A 16964-nucleotide genomic window follows, 5' to 3' on the forward strand; every position below is an offset into this window, starting at 1 on the left:
GGATATCTTGGATCGGATGACGGAAAAAATAAGTATATTAGTTCTTTAGTTAGTAAATGGTGACAGCAACTTCACGTTTTGAGTGAAATTGCCAAATTCCAACCCCAAGCAGCATACACGGCGTTTGTATCAGGTTTTCGGCACAGATTTACTTACCACATTCGTGCCATTCCAGGTATCAAGACCGCGATGCATCTTGTTGACGACACCATCAACCTGAAGCTCCTTCCTGCACTCCTCGATAACCGTAGCTTCTCCATCCATGAGCGACAATTGGTTTCGCTTCCAGCTCGTACAAGAGGTCTTGGTATTCCGATCTTTAACGACATCTGTGATGAAGAGCATTTGAACTCCACAACCATCTGTCATCTTCTCTCAAGTAGAATCATCCACCAAGTGGTACACCATCAACAGAACATGGAGATTCCATCCACGATCTTCGCCGTGAGATTGCAAAACAACATCAAGCTAGGAACTCGTTACTGCTACAGAACTTGAGATCGAGCATGAGTGAAGAGCAGATTCGAGCAAAGCGTTCACTATCAGTTTCATCATACGATACAAAGTTCAACCAAGAGTCTCCATGTATTTGTACGATTTACTTGTTCGTATTCGTATTGGTTGTATTCGTACTGTACTAATCTCTGTAAATATTCCTTTAGTTGAACCGCTATATGATTAAAAATTCTACGAGTTCAAAGTACACGTCTGGTTAAGACTGAGTCTAACATTGTTAAAAGATTAATTTAAAACTTTATATCTATCAATTTGGAACCATCGCACAAACTATGCTATTGCAGAGAGAAGGATCGCCCAACTAGTTTTGTTGAAGAATCAAGCAAACTTCTGAGATTGAGGCGTTGCCGCTCGGCTGCAAAGGCAAACATAACAAAGAAGATTAAAGAGCTCACCGAATTGATAGGTAATTGTCAAATTAAAGACGACACTTTAGCGAAGATAAAGGAATTTGATGATGTGGGCAAGTAAATTCTACACAGCTCATGCCAATTATCATGACATAATTGGCGACAAGTATGATATCCAAGACTCCGAAGAGTATTTGCAAACAGAAAATAGGTGAATCGAGAATTTCTCACGAACTCTGAGCGAGTGGGTTTCAAGTTTTGAAGATGAGGTATCAAAGGCGGACCAAGAAGTTAGATCGGGTGATTCAGTAAGCAATATTGGACCCTCGCACCGCGATAAAACATGAAATCCAGACTAGCGGCAAGAGCGAAGACCGCCTCGTTGGAAGCAGAAAAGACAGAACTAGCTAAACAACAAGCTCTTTCTTTTCAGACAAAGACAACACCAATAAGAGGAAGAGAAGTTACGATTGGAACAAAGAAAATATGAACTGAAGCTTGACACAGAACTAGAAAAAGCTAAAGCAGAGGAAAGAGTATATGCTGAAGCTATTCATAGCGAAAATCAACCTATGGCAACACAATTTACATCCACAATAGCAAAGCAAACCGGAGTGAAGCTAGAGAATAAATATGCTCTCGGTCAACAAGCCAATTTAATGCCGAATTACATCAGTTACTAAATCAGCACCAAAGGTCGACCTTGGCCATGGCCCTGCTTAACGTTCAGGTTCCAACCTTTGCTGAAAATTTAATTGAGTATTGTCACTTTGTACGATCTTTCGAGAACCTGATCGAAGCAAAGACAACAAGCGCCAGTGCAAGACTGTTCTATACGGTCCAATATACGAAAGGTGAGGTGCAAGAGCTTGTTCGAAGTTGCTTAACTACAAATCCAGAAGAAGGATATCTCAAGGTAAAGAAGCTTCTGAAAGACAACTACAGACAAAACTACAAGATTGCTGCTGCATACGTGGACCGGATCACCCAAGCATCGCCAATTAAAGTAGAAGATGGCGTAGGCTTACAGAAGTACTCTGTGCTACTGGCTAGTTGCAGAAATACCTTGAAGGAGATCGGATACATTAGCAGAGTGGAAAATCCTGAAAGTTTGGTTAAACTAATTGGGAAGCATCGTAATTATCGCTTCTCTGGTTTTAGTAAATGAAAGTAATCACCACACAAAGATTAACTTTCACGACCCAACGTTTCGACACTCCGGTCTAGTGTTTTCATCAGGGGTGATCTGATGTTGAAACTCGGTTCCTTATATACTCTCAAAATGACGTCATCTATTAATCGGATGTAAATACTCTTTTGGCAAATAGCTTCCGTCATCCCTATTAAGGGCACAAAGACTCGCATTAATATGCCAGGCTTCCAAACAACGCCTTTGTCCATAACGATCATTAGTGGTAATGACTTTTGAATTGTTCCACCCAATGTTATGGTTAGTTTGACACACGTGTTCTGCCAAGGCTGATTTTGAACTGTCTAAGTTCGATACGGCCTTTTGATGTTCTTTTAAACGTGTGCCGAACTGGCGTTTTGTTTGACCTACATATTCTTTCTCGCAATCACCACATGGTATAGAGTATACAGCATGAGTTTTCTGTTTAGTCGCTACGCGATCCTTGGGTTTCGCGAAAATATGTCCCAATGTCTAAAGGGTTTTAAGGCAACTTTTATACCACAATTATTCAGGATCCTCCTGATTGGTTCTGCAATTCCCTGAATGTATGGAACTATAGCAAAACCTGTTTTTGAGGAATCACCCTCTGAGGAATTGCATCTAGTCGAGACAGGGGATTTTAGACAATCATTTAAAAAGTTTCGAGGATAGTTGTTCTCTTTCAGTACACTGAGGACATAATCACGCTCGTTGTCCCTAGCAACGCGATTGGATGGTAACAATTCAGCTCTTTGAAACAAAGTTTTTGCAACAGACTTTTTATGACTTTTTGGATGGTGTGAGTAGAAGGATAGATATTTGTCCGTATGTGTAGGTTTACGGTAAACGTCAGTTTCTAACTGCCCTTCGATATTTCTATGAACATAAGTATCCAAAAAAGCGTTCCTTGTTTACCAAAATCCCTGTCAATCTTGCCATCAAAGTTGCTGAAAAAAGACTCACAGAAGATGTTTCTTTATCACAAAGAACATCGTTACCTGTGGAGGATATAATCGATCTTTTGTCTCAATACGACTTATTTTACTTTTGAAGGCAACTATTACCAGCAGGTTTTTGGGACAGCGATGGGATCCCCGGTCTCGGCAGTAATTGCTAACCTAGTAATGGAAGATGTCGAGCAAAGAGCTTTAGCCTCTAGTCCGGTCAAACCTTTGTTTTGAAAACGATATGTTGACGATGTGGCCTCTGCGGTTAACAAAAATGAGATCGATAATTTGTTGAAACATTTGAATTCTATTGAGCCATCAATTCAGTTCACTGTAGAGCGCGAGAGTGAGGGAAAGTTGGCTTTTTTGGATACTTATGAAACTTTCAAATTGATGGTAAGCTAGGTGATGATGGAAAAAAAGAATTCAAAACCCTACAAATGTTCCATGTGTAATGGAGACCGTATTCTGCCACAATGTATTCATTTTAAGAAAGAGTCTGTAATGGGTCGTCTTAAGTTCGTTCGCAAAAGTCCTCTATGTGACAACTGCTTGTTTCAAGGACATGTCGCAAAGTCCTGTCCAAAGCCCAGTTTCTGCAAGGTATCCGGTTGTCAGTTCAAGCAATCAACATATCTGCATCCAAGAAGCGGAGACTGTGGTGTGCACAAGTCGTCTAGTCATGATAGCCCAAACAAATTGACTGATCGATCAGGTGATGAAGCATGCGCCAACAATGCCGTGTGAAATGGTTGTGTTAGTGCTACCCAAACTGAATGTGGTGTCATCGGGGCCGGCATCTCTACGACAGGGCTACCATTGGTCCCTGCAGCAGACGACCAGATGTTGTGTGACCAGATGTAGTGTGACCAGTTTGGAAGTTTTGGATTTAAACGAAGAGAACTTAGTGGAACTTCCTACTGTTTTCTCAACCGAACGGTTACCTGTCGGTAGATCTAGCATTCTGCTTCAAAAGGATGTTGACAGATGGCCTCATCTCAGAAATGTAAACGTACAGGAAATCGATGCCGCAGTTGGCTTACTAATCAGGAATGATATACCAAAGGCATTGGAACCAAAGGAAGTCAGAGAGCAGTGGCAAGGGACCGTACGCTTGAGAACAGTTTTCAGTTGGACGATAAATGGCCGGCTTGCAAGAAATAAAACGGCTCGTCATTGCGCGAACTTCATTCGATCTGATCATGACCTAAATTAACTCATTGCCGTCCGATCAGGTGACATTTCGAACTGGTTTGCTGATTATAACTTGCGATTCCTGTTCGAATACTTGACCGATTTTAACAAAAATAGAAGCAATTTAAAGAAGAAATTGTCCTCGGTAGATACATGTTTTTTTTATATTGATATGTTGTCAATTCGCTAAGATATTCACTTTAAAGTGCATGTGCTTTTTATATTATTCAATATTGCACATCAAAGCGGCCTAATCCTTAAAAACTGCCCAAAATGCAAAGAAACACCTGTTGCGGTGGTTTAGTTCACATATTCAGGATTATTTTGATATCTTTAGCGTCAAAATCGAGCCTTTAGAAGATTTTTGCCGATTTTCTATATAAACATACATTGATGATATGAATTCGCATCACCTGCAATATTGTTTCACAATAATAAAAATATTGAAAAAAAATTTCGGGCAAAAAAAGCCGAAAATCTGCCCCCTAGGTCCAATTTTACGCCAGAAATCGATTTCAGGGGTCAAATTTACTCTAGGGGGGAGGCATCAGGGAGTTTTGTCACATTTTCCAACCGCATGACAACATTCTGAGCATGCGGTAAGCACGCGCTTATCTCAATATCTCTCGGATGTTTTTTGGCGCCGCTGGATGAAGGAATACTTGCCAGAATTGCAACACCATCAGCAATGGGTTAATGCTTGTCGGAATTTTTCTGTAGGTGATATTGTTTTGCTGGTTGACAAGAATACACCAAGATCGTTGTGGTCGCTTCGTCGAATCACGAGAGTGAAATCAAATTCGAGAGACGGCTTCGTGAGAAGAGTAGTTTTAAGAACAAAACTTATCACCCTAGAATGCCCTGTGGACAAGATTGTCCTCTTGGAAGCATCAGAATGCACTTGATTGTTGAAGAGCACATTGTCATGTCGATTGGTTATCGATCACAGTTAAAATCTTTACGTACTGTTTAAATGTCGCCTTATACAACATTTTAAGGCAGGAATGTAGATTTCAAACCGGAACTGTCATAACTTAGTTTAATGTTATGTTAATTAGTTATGTTAATTCGGGGTATAAATAGTTGTTCACTATCAATTTGATCATACGATACAAAGCTCAACCAAGAGTCTCCACAATTCAAGAGGCGAACGATTTTCTACCAAACAGACAAATCAATCTGTAAGTTTCATGTATGCATTTGTATGGTTTACTTGTTCGTATTCGTATTGGTTGTATTTGTACCGCACTATCTCTGTAAATATTCGTTTAGTTGAACCGCTATATGATTAAAAATTCTACAAGTTCAAAGTACACGTCTGGTTAAGACTAAGAGTGTTGTTGAAGTAACGAAAAGTATTCTAGAACCCATTTGTTTTACCAAGGTCTATATACTAAAAAGTATATATTATATATAGTATGAAAGCGAGCAATCTGCATGATTTACTTGTGTCATGGCCACACCCACTTTCTTTAAAAGGCTGTTGGATTGTTTGGAGCTTGGAAATCAACATAACGAAAATGTCATATATATATGTGCCACAAATGGGGGCCTAGGTGATCTTAGAATTTTTAGGGGCAAAGTCTGAGACTTTGGGATTATTTGCTTGTCTGAACTGTATCTATTAAAGAAAATGTCACTACATCAACATTAATTTTGTAAATATCGTGCAAAACATGGCGTTCAGTGTCTCTAAAGGCTAGAAGTCCTCAAGTTCATTTTCGAATTGACCAATGTAAGTGAGAAAAGAAGCTATTGGCTTCAGACTTCAGCATCATAATTGTACTAAGACAATATTCATATAGAATGTGATGTCGGCTTTTGACTAGATTCGTCGATATGAACAATTAGAACAGAATTGCAGCACGCATCATATCTAACAAACCTAGCCTGCCATAAAGTTGTTTTACAACAACTCAAGGGTATTAACGGACATTGAACTTTTCCAACAACCTATATATGGTGGATGTAAAAATATGTAGATTTTGTAGTCAGCTGGTTTCAATGTTTTGCACGTCGTGTGCAGTAGTTTTACCTTTGTCCGGTTTAGACTTTTAAACATTTACTTTCTTCTTGCTTCCAATTAACAATCATTGTTTCAGTTATATTCACTATAAGATACATACAGTAATATATATTAAACAGTTCATATTTTGATTATTCTATCGAACTTTACGCCCGCTTAATTGCCAGCACTAACTGGCGGAGTTCTTACGCAGGTCTACAAGTTCTTTGAACGACGATTCCCACAACTGTTCACAGCGAATTCGTTGAGCATGCAATAGCAACACTACACAGCAAAATCAAAATTAACAACTGTTAACAAATATTAATGTAGTGGGACTACAGTATGTATGTTTCTGTAATACTATTAAGGGGATAGCCGGTAGAGTGAAGAGTGAAGACAGCCAGATGAAAAAATAAATTAAGCAATTTTCGGTTCACTTATTTTTAATCTTTGCTTTCTAGAGTAAAAATAAAGGGCATCAGACAGGATATCTTCTCTGTGGCTTGCTGACATTTCCTTCGTCATCTTACAGAATAATCGTAGGTAAGACCACAATCAACCAATCCCCAACCTTCAAGGCGCCATGGACTATATAGCAGCTGAAAGTAGCAAATACACACAATGTAGCGTATTTAAAGTTACTCATTTACTCTTACTAGTACTGTAGTTGAATGGAGGTAAGTTTAAAGTACCTAGCACAGTATTAGTTTACCTGACACTTTGCACCATGACCATTAGACATGGAATTGTGGGCACGCCAGTTTCAGTTTGCCAAGCAGTTCAACGTTATTTTGCTTCTAAAAATTAAAGGTGATTTAATATGTAAAGTTAATCTTTATCAGGTATATCTATTGATTCTGATAACTTTCAATTTGACAAACCAGTTATCGCCTTTAGATGACTTTTGAGCAAACAGCAGATGTCATACATAAAATGTATCAAAACGCTATCATCAATCTTGGATAGAAAACTGTTCAGCAAAAACACTGCGTACCCAAGTCTAACGAAATAGACGTAATGTAAATTTAGACAGGTGAAAAACATTACCATGGTAAGTACAAGAATACAGTACAATCATACTACAGTGTTACTACAACATGGACACCATGAAAAACGACGACAAACTATTAAGATGACAACAACAACAATCACACAACTACAGCATAAAAAACAACGATTTTTGATAATTGATATATTTAGTCAAATGTAGAGGATAACCTTTCTCCTCCCTTCAAATTCAAAAACTCCAAAGCAACACCATGCTTGCATGCTTGCAAGTCCACACACTGCAGTCTCGCTGAGAGCACCATACTGACTCTTCGATGAAGTCTCAGAACCTGCTTTAAAGTCACTACATTCCTAAGAAAAAAGAACTTCTACTGTACTGTACCTCACAACACCGCACTGTACTATAATAAGTAGAAAAGGTTTAATTTACCTTTTCGGTCTTGGAATGAGCAAAAGAACGTTGAGGGTAAGATTTCAAAAAATCATCAACACATTCCTGGTTGCAGAAATACATATTTGCAGTTAGAGGATGTCTATAGCTGCTTCCAGATGATTTTTTTCGAGGTAACCCAAAGCAAGCATCCAATGAAATGAAGAGTTTTCCACCAGTCTACAATGAAAGAAAATAAATTAAATAGATTTGACAGGAAAAGTAAATAAAAAAGAGTTATAGTATAAATGCTACATATTTGAGGAACACAGTAATAATGGGCACAAACATAAAATTCAAACCAAAAAATAAAATTCTTGAAACCAAATTATGAACTGGAATAGAAAAATAGACAGAAACAGTACATTATTCATATCTGGATTGTTACACCACACTCACATAATGTAATTCTTAACTGGGCACATGCAGGGCAATTTGGTTTATCTGGCAGAGCACATTCCTTCTCGTTATCATAGAATGCAGTTGATCTAAAGTGGCACCTAAATAACATGGCAGTTCCATAATCATTTCAGATTTTTAGAGAATGTGTTCTGTTTATGTATAATGTAAATTTCATTTGTTCGCCTAACGTCTGTACACACTACACAGTACAATAGACTATAAGACCAATAGATCAGATAATTATGCCACACATACATAATGTACAGCAGTCATGCATTGGGACCTAGGGGCTTTCATTTATGCAGCACAAACACTTATATAATAGTTGATAATTTACAGTATATACTGCAGTAACTGCAATAGATTTCAAAAGTTGCACAGAATACAAATATATGACTATTTTTTGGTCTAATGACTGCTTGTGTGTCTTAAAATGCACAGCTGCAATTGGCTCACAACTAATGATAGCAAAGTTCATAGGCCCACCTAAACATGATGTGTGATATCTATCAATTGGACTGTAGTAGTATACCTTAAGAATAATTCAGGATTCCAGAAGATGTTGGCAAGACAACAACCTTTTGGTAGTGTACATGTAATGTGTAATATTATAAAAATATAGTAAATTGACTATAATATTATAATACTATTGACCTGAACTCTTCAAAGGAATCTAGAAATTGTTCATAAAACTTCTTCTGCTATCAAAATAGAATTATTAGTTGACAGCATAATGCATTATCACAAGACATGGTTAGATAAAAAATGGCAATATTGTTAACTTCACTTGCCATATGAGCCAAAAGCATGTTACTTTATGACTGGTGTGTAAACAGCTACCCTTGCCAATAAGAAAATATGAAAAATACACATGGTAAACTGCAATAATTATAGGTACATATTTATACCTTTAGCAGAGGATGCATATTTTTGTAATGACCGTACTGTCTGCCTGGTGCTAGGCTTAATGCTTTCTACGACTCAAGGTCATTGGTTACTTTTTTGAGATCATCAACAAGGGATTTTCGCCGAACATGCTTTCCAGACCTCTTGTACATTTTGACTTCTATGTCAAAATTGTGCAAAAGTTTATTTGTAACACCTATTGCATGGCAAATCCTGTCAAGAGAATCTCTGGATGTGTTTAGTCAAAATTCTTGACTGCAGCTTTAAGGACCTAGATAAAATCTAGTTGGAGGTCGAGTGGAATATTTCCACCAATTCCTGAATTGTCTTGACTGAACGATTCCATACTAGTATGTGAGCTGCTTTAGGGCTTAAGATTGCATTCACTTGGTATAATAAATACAATGCTTCCAGAGAATATTTTGCTGTAGATACCTACCTTCATTTCTAAGGTAGAGCAAGAAGTATTTCCATGACCAAGAATCCGGTCTCCATCTCCTTCAGAAATAGCATTCCAAAAATTGAGTATGAGCATTCCATACTCAAGGAGAGCTTTCTGGTAGCATAACATGTCATCTCTTTCTTCTAATGGAGGCTCGACATTTAGCTGGTAGTTGCATGATTCATCTGATATGACCACTGGCAGGTCGTGCTTTGCTTCACAATTTTTTCTTCTTTTTCCACAGTGGGAAAAGGTAGCAGAACAACCAGGTGCACAACATGGATATCTTTCATCATCATTGACTTTGTGCATTCCCTCTTGGTAAACTTTTATCTGTTTCATGTCTTCTACAATTTTTTGATTCTTCTCTTCATCAATCACAAACCTTGAAGAAACAACCAATACTATTATGCAGTGTTGGGAAGTAGCACAAAACTGTGATAGCACTAAATTGCTGCTGCCAAACATGATCACAGCAGCATTTTCCAGATAGCCGCAGATACTGTCACTATTAAATTATAATTTAGTTGCCCATGTAAACCAGCCTAATTGGGTGCGATTTCTCAGTTTAGTATTTTTTTTCATCAAACAACTGTGACTACACTCACTACATTTATATGAAGGCAACAATTTATCCGTCACTTCATAAGAATAGCCAAAATAGTTGAGTTGTAAATAATGTAAATAAACTGCGGTGCATATTATGTATATGATGTGGATACCTCGATGCGTAAATCGATACAACACAATATACTTATAATCAATACTGTATACCACCAAAATTATTTGATTACTCCACAAATGTCCGTTTTGTATAGTATCATTTTTGTACTGTACGCAGAATATCAGGTATCGACTTGCTATCAACATAATATACATTCATTCATATACATTCAGCTTGTCTCACAATGAATCTGATATCTCTGATTGCACTAACACCTAATCACTAATTCAATCACTTCTCATGCAAATCAAATAAGATCATGGAAATTAATTTAAACTGCGAAATGATTAATAACCAAAATAATCTAATGCTTCCTAATCGTGACGTCACAGCTGGATGCTGTGTCCTTTTGAGATTTTTGGATGTAACATTTGCCTCGCTTTCGTGTATATGACGGATTTGCCTCGGTTTCGTGCTGCGTCTTAATTCCCATGTGCTCGTCTTGAGTTGATTTCCATATATTGCGATTTGCGAAGACAAATTTCAGGATTGCTGTTTTCGGCTTTTATTGTGAAGGTAAGTGGAGTTTTGTTATTTTCTTTACATATGTCAGTGTTAAGTATGATTAAAGATACTTATCAAAGCATCAAGAATTTGTCTTGCGGTGTTTTATCGATTAGAAATCCAACATTTCAATTCGCCATCAAACCACATGCGTTTTGTTAGCTAGAATTCGCAGATTTAACTTCGCTCTGCTTAATAAAGGGTTTGGATGCAAGTCCATTAATTTCGTCATTGAATGCTGAAGAAGTAAATGCTGTCAAGCATTTGAATATGCAGAGTTGGGTTGAAAAATGTGAGTTTCAAAGCATGAAAAATAAATACACAAATCCCAGTTATTTGGCTGGGTTGCTTTTGGGCAAAAAGACCATGTCTATAGTAGGTGGTCACACAAATAAATACACAAATCCCAGTTATTTCGCTGGGTCGCCTTTGGGCAAAAAAACCATGTCTATAGTAGGTGGTCACACAAATAAATACACAAATCCCAGTTATTTGGCTGGGTTGCCTTTGGGCAAAAAGACCATGTCTATAGTAGGTGGTCACACAGATAAATACACCAATCTCAGTTATTTTGTTGAAACAATGAACTTATTTAGTAATCATAGACAAGCAGAGCGAAGTTATCATTTGCCATGTTTTATTACCAAAAATGTAAACATGTGTGCTACCAATGAAATTTCTGATGCTTTGATAAATTGTGGTGGAACCTTTGTGAGAGAAATATATTATGATAAATTATGCGGTGGTATGTATTCAGGTGACAGCAATTTTCCCTGGAATGTTTTGGAAAATAAGTTAGCTTTAATAGGTTGAGTGCCATATGATTGTGGAAGTTCACCTGGTGATTGCTTTTTTGCATCCTTAGCACATGGTCTTTATAAAAATCCTGATTGCCATCTTGATATTCGTAGTGCAGGCATTACACATTTGGTGCATAATCCTGAGTTATATATTGAAAGTCTTGCAAATATTTCATGGGAGAATTATATTGAAGACATGTCACAACCTGGAACATGGTGTGATAATATCATTATTCAAGCAGTAGCAAATGCTTTAAGCTGCACTATTCATATTACTGATTCCAGTCCAAATGCTAATGCCACCATTGTAAACCCAATTAGTGTACACCAGAGGCAAAAAATTGTATTCCTAGGTTATATAACTGGTGTACATTGTGTTTCCACTTTACCAAATGAAAGTGTGGGTAATCAAATAGATAGTAAAAGAAAGGAAATGCTGGAGAAAAGGAGAGTTTATGCCAAAAAAAGGCGATCTGATTGATGAAACTGCGAATGCAAAAAAGATTCGGCTTGACAAAGTGGCACAGCAAAAAAAAATCAAAAAAGGCTAGTGAAACTGCACAGAGTGTCACACAGTCTAAATATCTAAATTAATTTGATGCTGTGAAAAATGGACCACTGCATGATCAATGTTGGGCAAAATGTAATATGAAACAATTTAATAAATCTGTACAATATTTTATATTCCAATGCACAGTTTGCAAAGAGGCATGGCCAATTACCACTAAACCAAAATCCCCTGGTAGCTATTTGTGCTCTCGCTGTTCTAGGGATAAAAACACACCAAAAAAATTTTCTGATGCTAACAGCATGATTTCAGGACCAGTACCAGTTGAGTTGCAAGGCCTAACTGAAACTGAAGAAATGCTCATTGCTCGAGCTCTGCCTATAATGAGGGTTTATAACAAACCAGGTGGGCAAATGGGGTATTCAGGGCATTGCATTAATTTGCATCAACATATTGAAGAGATTGCATCATTTCTGCCAAGATATCCCAGCGACTTGTCTATCATTGTAGTTAAGATGAAGGGTAAAGATAACACATTCAAAGATGTTAAGGTCAGAAGAGAGAAAGTGCATCATGCATTGCTATGGCTTTTGAGAAATAATCCGCATTATACTAATGTGACTATCAATCAACATGCTTTGGAATCACTCCCTATTGATGGTGTTCCATCTGATATAATGACAGTTGCATCTGAAAATGATATTTTATCAGATGAAAATATTTTGCCTGACTTAGGCCCTTGCAGTGATAACAATGAAGACGAAGTCTACAATGAGACAACAGAAACGAGTAGCTTTATGCCAGCCTGTGAAAAACAGAAAACAGAAGTAGATGCAATAAAAAATCAATTATTTCCAAATGAGCCAATGAACTGGCCCACTATTGATAACTTGCCTATAAATGAATATCAGACATCATTTCTGGCTACATTGGCATTTTCTACATTATTTCCCACAGGTAAAGGGGATCCAACAAATCCATCACTTTTAAAGGACATTCCCTTAGGTGAGAAAGTAAAGCATCTTGTTAAATTTGCTGAGCATATTAATGGCAAATGGATTTTTCCGATTTGCCAGTCATCCTAGGTTTTTTATTGGGCATTTAATATGATACAGAGAAAACGAACCTTGCAACAAAGTGGAATGTTTCTTAAGCAAAATCCAGGTGAAGCTCACTTGACAATAGATGAACTGCGTGAAATGGGAGCAGGTGATAACAGTAATGCATTTATTTCTAAGATATCTCGATATGTAGCAAATATTGCTGGCTCTAATGCTTACTGGTATAAGGTGAGAGAAGATCTCAAAGCCATTGTAACAACTGTTGGGACTCCTACTTTTTTCTTTACATTTTCCTCGGCTGATATGCATTGGCCAGAGTTGCATAGGCTATTAGGAAATAAAAATGGTACTAGTGAAGAAAGGCGACAAGCTGTGATAAAAAATCCACATTTAGTAGATTGGTTTTTTACACAAAGAGTAGCTTTATCAAACACTGGTTGTACAAAACACTTGATGCAAAGTGGCACTGGTATGGATTTGAATACCAGGCAAGAGGAAGCATATTTTGCCATGGCATTGCTAAACTAAACAACGACCCTGGTTTGTGTGATCTCACCAAGACTGGCCTTAAAGGATTCCTACCTCACAAATACAAAGATGAGAACAAAAATAAAAATAAATCTGAGCTTGACAATGATATTATTATTGGTAACAAAGCTGCTGAAACAGCTTGTATGTTGACTGGTTGCTTTCCACAGTAAATCCAAATCCACCAGACAATGCTTTATGGGTAAGACCAAGAGTTCATCCATGTCAAAAGGATTATCAGGATGTTGCAGATTGTGATATGCATGATGATTTTTGTGATCTGTTAAATATGGTTCAGCGCCATACACGTTGTAGTACTAGTTATTGTCTAAGAAAAAAGACAACAGATTCTGAACCAAAATGTAGGTTTAATTTTCCAATGGATACATGCTCTAAAACAAGGTTAGACTTTGAAGAAGTTCATACTAAAGGTAATGAGCCACAATATAAGGCAAGAATTATTACCAGAAGAAATGATTATCGGCTAAATAACAGCCAGCAGCTTCAACAACAAGGTAGGAGAGCCAATTGTGACATACAAGTAGTCATCGACCATTATGCTTTTGTTGAGTACCTCACTAAGTATGCTGCTAAGGGTGAACCCAGAACACCTATGCTTAAAGCAGCATTCAACAGAATCATGAATAATGCTCCAAGCAATGATAATCCTCACAAAGCTATTAAAAAAGTTGTTATGAAAACTATTGGTGAAAGAGATTATGCTGCACAAGAAACAATGCACCATTTGCTCTCACTAAAGCTTCACAGCTCTAGCTTTAGAGTAATACCAGTTAGTTTAAATTGCTCTCGTACAAGCTAACCAGACTTCCAGATGATGTTATTCCTAGAATTTTTCCAAACTATTCATGTAATCCAAGAGGGTCAAATTTTCCTCAGTATTGCAAATATCATTTGTTAAGATACAAGCCTTGGAAAATAACACAAGAAAATGCTTGGGATAGTGAAGAATCATCAGATGAAAACATGATAAATTCTTCAGACAGCATATGCAAAGGAAAATGTCCCTGACTGGTTTGACAAACTTCAATCAGTTGTTCAAAGCCAACAAGAATCAGAAAATCTGAATGTTGATGAACAACCTGAAAATATTCGTGAAGAGTGGATGATCATATCTGATTTACACATGCCTTTCTCTGATTCATGCCAAACAAATGTAGAAATTGCTTATGAATGGAACAGTGATAGGGCTAATTATTCTGAGCAACACATTGGTGAAATGCCAGTGTGGATAAAAAATATGAGGGAGGGTAGTGATCAAGTCACACATGAAAACAATGAAAACATAGATGTTGATACCTTCAGTGAAATGCAAGAACTTGCATACAACATTGTCAGGTCTCACTTTAATGACATATCTTTAAATAGAACCCCACTTGCACTCATTATTAATGGAGTAGCAGGTACTGGTAAGAGTTACCTTATAAATGCTATCCGTACACTGCTTGGTCCCAAATGTGCAGTCACAGCGACAACTGGAAAAGCTGCCTTCAATATAAATGGGGTAACAGTGCACTCTCTTTTAAAGTTGCCAGTTGGCTCAAGGGAAAATAAGAATCTTACAGGCCAGAATTTGATTAGATTACAAGAGTCTTTACATAACATTGATTATATTGTAATTGATGAATATTCAATGCTTAGTCAAGTAACATTTGGCTGGATAGATAGCCGATTAAAACAATCATCTGGACTACAAGATAAACTGCTTGGCGGCAAATCAGTTATCTTATGTGGAGATCCAGCTCAGCTGCCCCCTGTGGCAGATAAACCACTCTATCATGCAACCCCAACCAATGGTATTGGTGAACAGGGTTATCTAACATATAAGATGTTTGATAATGTCGTAAAACTCAATGTTAACCAGCGTGTACAGGGATATAATGCAGAACAAACACGCTTTAGAGAATTGCTCTTGAGATTAAGAAAAGGAGAATCAAATTTAGATGACTGGAAACTGTTATTAACTAGACAGCCATCAAATGTTGATAATTTGTCTGAATTTAAGGATGCTACAAGATTGTTCTACAGCAATGAGGAAGTTGGAAACTATAATCATGAACAGCTTATCAAACTCCAGAAACCTGTTGCCCAAATGACTGCTAGGCATTCATCTGCTTCTGCAAAAAAAATATCTGCTGATGACTTTTCAGGTCTTCAACCATTACTTTTTTTTGCTAAAGGTGCAAAAGTAATGCTCACAATGAATTTATGGCCAGCAGTGGGTCTTTGCAATGGTGCTACAGGGACTGTCATACATTTTATATATCAGAATAACCATCAGCCACCCGACCTGCCAATAGCAGTCATTGTTAAATTTGATAATTACCGAGGCCCATCGATTAGTAAGACACTTCCATCTTGTGTGCCAATATGTCCAGTAACTGCTTCGGCACAGTTACCTGATGGTTTCCATGAGAGACAACAGCTTCCCCTTAAATTAGCGTGGGCAATAACGATTCACAAAAGTCAAGGGCTTACTTTATCTAAACCCTGGATAAATATTGGCAAAACAGAGAGAAGTCTAGGAACGACATATGTGGCTCTAAGCAGGGTAAAGACGTTATCTTCTTGTGTTATTGAACCCATCACGTATGAACGATTAGCAAATATAAAATTATCTACAAATTTAAAACACCGATTAAGTGAAGAAGACTGACTAGACCAAATGGCAGAAACAACCTTTAACAGATTTTGCAACAGCACACCAAATCTCACACCTGTTGTATAGATTAGGGCAAAATGTGCAATGTGCCAATACCTAATGAAATATATTAATCATAACCAATAATTTCACTTAAATAAGTAACAAGATACTGTTAAACGTATTTCTTCATTGCGTTGATGTAAATACTATCGGGTCCTAGGTAAGTTAAATAATACGATACGATTAATAAATAATACGAATATAATCTAATTATGCATATATATATATATATATATATATATATATTCAATTTAATATTCAATTTATCTTTTCATTACAGATGGACGACCCTGCCGTTCCTGCCATGCAGATGGACGACCCTGTCGTTCCTGCCGTGCCAAATGAACCACAAGGTATGTTATACTAGCGCATATAAATAGTTACATAATCAGTAATCAGTAGTTAAATCAGATTAAATTGAACGTCACACTAGCAATGTATACGTAAATGCCTTCAATTTCTCATTGAAGATTTTTCGCTATTGTAACACGTTAAAAAAGTTTTTGTTCTCTCAAATTATTAAGTTTAAATTAAAATATACCAAACTGTGTGTGTTATCACAACGTAATCTTTTTTAAATATTTTTTATTTCCCATCTCAGAATCCTCAACGTTAAGTTGCTACTTTCACAATGTATCGGAAGTAAAAAACGCTTCTGGATCGAAAAGAACATATTTTAACTGCATTGTTGAAACCAACCAAAAACCTGTCAGAGCAGTCTGTTTTTCTCCTGAAAAAAGAAC

Source organism: Dendronephthya gigantea, unplaced genomic scaffold (assembly GCF_004324835.1).
Source record: "Dendronephthya gigantea isolate DGI-Jeju-01 unplaced genomic scaffold, DenGig_1.0 000041F, whole genome shotgun sequence".
In the NCBI taxonomy this organism is placed as follows: Eukaryota; Metazoa; Cnidaria; class Anthozoa; order Malacalcyonacea; family Nephtheidae; genus Dendronephthya; species Dendronephthya gigantea.